Source organism: Gossypium arboreum, chromosome 11, assembly GCF_025698485.1.
Source record: "Gossypium arboreum isolate Shixiya-1 chromosome 11, ASM2569848v2, whole genome shotgun sequence".
NCBI lineage: Eukaryota > Viridiplantae > Streptophyta > Magnoliopsida > Malvales > Malvaceae > Gossypium > Gossypium arboreum.
The window spans coordinates 51,026,236-51,033,666 of NC_069080.1; the positions used below are offsets into that span (position 1 = coordinate 51,026,236).

Genomic DNA, 7,431 nt, shown 5'->3' on the forward strand with positions numbered 1-7,431 from the left:
TGACTGATCGATGGATTGATGAATGCTTATGACTTACTGAGTTGTAAACTCACTCGGTGTTTTTTCTCTTGTCACCCATTTTAGGTCTCTCGGATTCGTATTGCTTGCGTGATCGGGACCGTCGTTGAAGTCATCACACCGCTGAAATCTTGTGGTATTGTTTTCGTTGTTGAAGAACATTTGGCATGTATAGGCTATTATATTTTGTCGAATTGTGGGTTGTAAACTTTAAGCCATGTGAAAATGGCCTATGTGGTCGCCGAGTGGGATGCTAGAACCTATAGCCACGAGTCTTAGAAACTCTAATTTTGATAAGGTGGCCACAATTTGTGTCATGTATGATGGATGATTAAGGCCAAGGAAAGATTCATGAAATTGGCATAGTCTACTGCAGTAACTGTTGCGGACAGCAGCAGTGAGATGAGATTGAAAAATCACTAAAAATAGTAGAAGTAGAATTAAATAGTGAGTAAATTATGAAATTGAACCTTGATGAATCTATTTTCATATGGATGAAACGAAACGACCATATGAGCAGTATACTGAGAAATATTAAAGTTCTCGTGAGACAGGGCCAGAACGGTTTCTGGGTCCCCTGACGCGACTTTGAAAATTTACTATAAATTATACAGAAAGAATTAGGAGTCATGCCTTATATGTACAGATTCCATTTTGAGTCTAGTTTCATTAGAAACAAACGGCACCAGTATTAAAGCCCTGTACAGAGAGATATTCAAGTTGTAACGCGCAAAGGTCAGAGCAGTCGATCCCTGTAACATGGGTGACTTTAAATAATAAACTGTACCAATTGGCCCGACCAAAAATTCTAGAAATAAATCCATGGATGGGTATGTGAGTCTAAATTCAGGTAAAATTTACGAAACCAGTTTCCGAGTTTTGAAACTCGAGATATGATTTTTAAGGCGACGGTGACGCAGTTTTCCAGCCTGACTGGAAATGACAAATTGGTTGGTACCTTGAGAGGATTTGGCCGTTAACCTCTCGTGTCCGACACCGGCGACGGTAACGAGTTAGGGGTGTGACAGTTTGGCTAGGCTTAAAGTACAAAGAAATTGAGTGCATTTCATTTTACGAGCCTAGGGGCAAAAGTGTAATTATGACAAAGTTTAGGGGCAAAAATATAATTTTCTCAAAATATGATTTTTAGATCACATTGAATAATGTGACTAATAATTAGACTAAATGTGATAATTTAGATTAAGAAAAACACGATTCAAACTTAGAACGAGGGAAATTAAAGAATATGATGGTTATGTCCAATTGTCGATTTTGTGTCAACGTAAGTTCGTGTGATTATAATAATGCAATGTTATAATTGAATATTAAATGCTTTGTTATTATTATATAAATTGTATGATTGATTATACGGATATTCTTGATGAAGATTCGACAAGTAAGTACATAAGCAAATAATGAGATGTTGTAGCATATTTTAATGCTTTGATAATATATGCATTTAAATGTTTTATTACTATCATGAAAGTATGAAATGTATGATGAAAGAATAAATGGCATTATGAGCAAGTGTGATGACATTGAGCTAGACAAGAAATCCCGTTTGAACCTTAGGAATAGTATAGGATACACGAGATATGTCATGAGAAATAATGTGGTCTGAACTCATGAGTTGTGTCTGAATTCATGAGATAAGTGATATATGTAATGTGGGTTCGGGTACTGACTTTGTGTATAAACCTGTGAGTAACTCCCTGAGCGAGCATATCATGTTAATGCTTTGGGGTCCGGGTACTTGTAACAACCCGATTTTGGGCCTAGTCGGAACAGTGGTTTCAAAACCACTATTTTGAGGCCGAAGAAATTATTTTTAATATTATTTTATATGTTATAGCATGATTATATGAGTGCATGAAAATTTTGGTGAATTAATTTTAGCGCTTGTGAGCTTAATTTTGAAAAATGACTAAATCGCATAAAGGGCAAAAGTTGTAATTTGCTAGCTAACTATGTTAAATTGCTAGAGAACCATAGTTGGGGGTGTTTAAAGTGCAAGTAGACCACTTTCATAAGCTTGGCCTGCCATAGAGACAAATAGGGGTTGAGAAGTCAAAGTTAGGTGAAGTTAGTAGCTTAATTTTGACTAGAAATAAAACAAAAAGAAGCAGTTCTCATCCTTTTATCTTTTTCTTCTTCTTCCACTGAAAATGGCAGCAAGGAGGGGGCTTGGAAAGATCAAAATATCAGCCACTTATATTCTTTGCAAGTAAGTGATTTAGATGCCTATTTTTGATAATTTTTGTACTTTTGGAACCCTTGTAGCATGAACTAGCTAATGGGGGGACTATTTTGTGAAATAGTTGATAGTCCAGGGATTTTCCATGAAAGGATTTATGTTGTTTGCTGAATTTTTATGGAAACTTTTGTGAAGGGATTTTCATGGAAAACACCTAAAAGGGTCATTTTGTAAAAGTTATAAAATAGGTTGTAATTGTATGGAATAGTGGAAGTTTGGGGTTTTCATAAGAGTAATAATTAGTCGATTGGGCTTGGCTAATAAGGAAATTTGATAAAAATCTATTTCTGGGCCTAAGGGTAAAATGGTCATTTTTGTGAAAGTCTAGGGGCAAAATGGTCATTTTGCCAAAAATGTGAATTTTGATTGTCCAAATTTATTTAGTGATTAAATGAGTGAATTTTATCATGTTAGATCAAGAAAATCGAGATTTGGGCTTAAATCGAGAAAGTGCGTGGTTAAAGACAAAAAGAGAATAATTAGCCGAAATTGCATTTGAGGTAAGTCCGTGTGATTACTAAAAGAGAATAATTAGCCAAAGTTGCATTTGAGGTAAGTCCGTATGATTAAATGAGCATGATATTTATGCCATTGTTATTATACTTGAAAATCTATCTTGCTATGATTGTGTTAAAGTTTAAGTTGATGATATTGTATATGAGAAAGTGGTTGCAAATGTAAATAACATTTATGTGTTGATTGAATGCTTGGAGATTTGATGGAATATGATATTCCATTGAAACAAGTAAGTTGTATGTAAATAATACAACTACGTTGTTATTATATGTGTTTAAATTGATATAGCATGAATTGCTTGGTTGTGGAAATGATTATGTTTGATGAATATTGAGATAGTAGAATTCTCGTTTGAACCTTAAGAAATAATTCGGATATTCATGCCATGACATTCGGGTTACTTGAGAGCCAGTGTAAGACCATGTCTGGGACATGGCATCGGCATTGAGACAAGAGCTAGTGTAAGACATGTCTGGGGCATGCATCAGCCTCGAGATGTAAGCCAGTGTAAGACATGTCTGAGACATGCATCTGATACGAGATGTGTCAGTGTAAGACCATGTCTGGGACATGGCATCGGCACGAATATGTGAGAGCTAGTGTAAGACCATGTCAGGGACATGGTATCGGCCTTGATTTTGATAGTCAGTATAAGACCATGTCTGGGACATGGCATCGACTTGATGGATGAGCCAGTGTAAGACCATGTCTGGGACATGGCATCGACATTATACCCTATGTTTGAGGCTTAGTGAATATCCGATAGTATTTTGAATGGTTCAACGGTGAGAGTTACGGTTTAAGCTAAATGAGAAAGGTTATGACCATATTGTGAGTGGTACAGGTATTTACATGAAATTGATGAGATGTGAATTTAATTCATGTTATATGATTAGTAAGGAATGAATATGAGCATGTTGAGTAACACAGGTATGTATGCCAAGCTCATGAGAAATGATTTTAGTTTATGATGCACATTTAGTGAAGATGTAAATAGGTAATTCATGCTTATGAGAATTGTTTTTTGATGACCTTGTGATTATAGGTCTATACTTATGAAGTATGAATATGTAACCTTACCAATAGGGTGAAAATGAATTAATATGGTGTGATAAACGTAGTATCATTAATTTACACTAAAACAGTTTTAGACAGTAGCCATAGTCCGACTTTAAAAATCCCCCAAAAATTGTGGAAATTGAGTTATAGGCTGTATAAAATATTAAATAAAAGTTTGATGAGTCTAATTTCACATGGAAGAAATGGTGTAAGCAAAAGAGTTTCATATTATGAAATATTTTAATTGTTGTGTGACAGAGTCAAAATGACTTTGAAAAACCTATTCTAATTTGAGAAAATTATTGAAAATTGAAAAAATATATTTATGAGTTATAATTTATATGCTTAGAATTATTAATGAGTCTATGTTCAAGAGAAATAGACAGGAACATCATCCGAGTCCCGTATTATGAGATAATTAATTTTTAGTGAAGAGGGATCAGAGCTATCAGATAGCGAAAAAAGGTAACTTTAAGGAATAAAAATACTAATTGGCTGAACCAAAAATTATGAAAATTTTATAATAAGAAGATATTTAAGTCTAGTTCCAGGGAAAATTAGTGGAACTTAATTTGGAGTTTCGTAGCTCTAGATATAAATAATTTAGTGACTGTGACTCGAGAAAACAGCTTGACTGGAACATGAGTAAAAATGTAAATAGGGTTGTATTACCATGAGAAGCAAGTGGATAAATTCCCTATTATTTTCAGACGGTCTTACTAAGCTATAAAGCTTATTCCCTTCCTTTCCTTTCCTTTAGTGTTTTCAGGTTAGCTCGGAGTTGGAGATTGTCAGAGGCAGCATTACACTATCAAGTCGCTATCTTTGGAATAATGAAGTATATATTAGAAATTTCAAGTGAGTGGTATGTATAGAGATGTAGTTGATTGACATGTATTATTTTGCTTTGGCCAAATATGTTGGCTTATATTGAGTTATATGTATATGGCCATGAGATGTGGCTCATATTGATTATGGCTTGTAAGCCTAGCTATTCATGTCATGTCTAATGTTTATAATGTGATTATGTTTGTTTGCCATGCATGGTTAGTAATATGACATGTGTGTTGGATGTATGCTCTATTACTGATAAACCATAATTCATACATATTTTTATCCCATGCTTAGCGCATTTTATGGGTGATTTTTACTTAGAACTGGTGAATTCGATGCTCCTAATGCCTCAATTTCATGTTTTATACTTAGGCGAGCATAGAAGAGCGAAAGGAACGAGAAACGGGCCAAAAATGGAGAAAATAGGCTAACGTACAAAATCAACACGACCTGGACCTCCTCATAAGAGCATACCACACGGCCGTGTCAATTTGGCAGAATTGAAGCACGACTCACATGGGTGGACCACACGCCTGTGCCTATTTAACAGGCTTGACCACGGCCTTAAGCAATCGCACACGGGCGTGTCCCTATCGAGCCCAAGTTTGTTCCAATTCGGAAAAGACCAATTTTGAGGGTTCTTAGGCATTCCAAAGCCTATAAATACACCCTAGAGAAGGAGGAAAAAGGATACACACAGAGAGTGAAGCAGGGAACTGCTCAAGGAAGCCGATTGATCCATCTCAGAAATCGGATTCATCATCAAGACTGAAGATCTCCCCTCAATTTCCCTTTAGGAGTTTTGGGTTTTCTTTATGCATTGTATTCATTATTCTTCTGAGATGCTTTCCTTTTTAGTTATGAACTAAATCCCCTAAATACCTAAGGGGAATGAAACCTAAGACGAATCTTGTTATTATTTTATGAATTGTATGATAAATATTTGGCTTGTTCTTAATTATGTGTTCTTAATTCTTGTTTTGATATTCCAGGATATTGATTCAAGATAATCTCTTATTTGGAGGAGGAATAGACCCTTTCTAAGAGTACATTTGTCATAATTAAGCGAAGTTGGTTGCGCACCTAGAGATAGGGTGACAAGATTTTGCCGGATTAGGGTGAAACCTAATAAGGGGATCCATAGATCGAGTTAATGCAACCCAAGAGAGTTAAATTAGAAAGAGATTTCAATTATTCAACTTAGGGTTAGACAGTGTTAGTCTCGAGAGGGATAATAATATAACTTAGGAATTTCTACGGATCAAGTCAAATGAATAAATCGTCCAATTCAGAGTCAAATAACAAATGAAGTCTAGGTGGATTATTCCTTAGGTATTGTCTTAATTCAATCGTTTTCCAAAAGTAATTCCCCAATTCTATTTCCTGTACATTCTTAGTTTAGTTAATTAGTTAGTTAAAACAAACCCCATTATTTTTAGGCAAGGTACTAAAAAGAAAGTCATTGCTAGTACTTTTAGTTCCTTTGGATTTGACAATCCGGTCTTGCTAAAGCTATACTACTGTTTGATAGGTACACTTGCCTTCATCGTGATAATAGTTAGTTCCAAGAATGATCCATTATAAATTTATAAAACTTATCACACGAATATCACGATCAAGTTTTTGGCGCCATTGCCGGGGAGCTAAGATATTAGGAACACTCAATTTTTATTACTTTCGTCATTTATTTTTCTTGCAAGTTAATTTTATTTTATTTTTATTTTTATTTATTAATTTACTTTTTCTTTATCTTGGCAGGTTTTTTTAGTTTATGACTAGAAGAAAACCGTCAGGACCACTACTTTTTGATGAAGAAATCGATCGCACAGTTCGCAGAAACCAAAGAGAAATAAGACGAAGCTTAAGATACACAGAGAACGAGTAAGAGGATGATATTCAAACCCTAACTGAGGAGATGGCTTAAAATCAAGACAATTAGCTACCTCCTGTGATACCCGCTGAACTAGCAAATCAGAATCCTGCTCCTCGTACTATGTATGATTATGCTAAGCCTACTTTAACAGGAACTGAGTCAAGTATAGTTAGGCTTGCTATTGCTGCAAATAATTTTGAACTAAAACCTAACACTATTCAAATGATACAATAATTTGTTCAGTTTGATGGTTTGCAGGATGAGGATCCAAACACTCACTTGGCAAATTTCCTGGAATTCTGTGATACATTTAAAATTAATGGCATTTCTGACGATGCCATTCGTCTTTAGTTATTCCCTTTTTCATTAAGGAACAAAGCTAAATAGTGGTTGAACTCATTATCACGAGGGTCAATTACTACTTGGGAACAAATGATCGAAAAATTTCTATTAAAATATTTTTCGCCAACTAAAACAACCAAATTACGTAATGATATATCTTCATTTGTGCAGATGGACTTAGAAACTCTCTACGATGCATGGGAGAGATACAAGGACCTACTGCGAAGGTATCCTCACCATGGATTACCTCTCTGGTTGCAGGTTCAAACATTCTACAATGGTGTGAACCCATCGACAAGACAAATGATTGATGCAGCAGCCGGGGGAACAATCAATAATAAAACACCTGAAGAGGCTTATGAATTTATTGAAGAGATGTCACTGAATACCTATCAGTGGCAAGCATAAAGACTAAGCCAACTAAAACAGCAGGTGTCTATAACGTCGATTTGGTTTCTATGCTGTCAAACCAGGTAGAGCTGCTAAATAAAAAGATTGATGGTTTTCTTAGTTCTTCACAGGTTCACCCAGTAAT

At 35.2% G+C, this 7,431-nt stretch overlaps 1 non-coding gene across 1 annotated transcript; it reads right to left on the reverse strand.

Annotated features, from left to right (window-relative positions):
- Positions 1-7,035: 7,035 nt before the first annotated feature.
- LOC128284508 (small nucleolar RNA R71) lies at positions 7,036-7,141 on the reverse strand. Its single transcript, XR_008274933.1, has one exon. It is a non-coding gene; the product is annotated as a small nucleolar RNA R71 (small nucleolar RNA).
- Between the last annotated feature and the right edge of the window lie 290 nt (positions 7,142-7,431).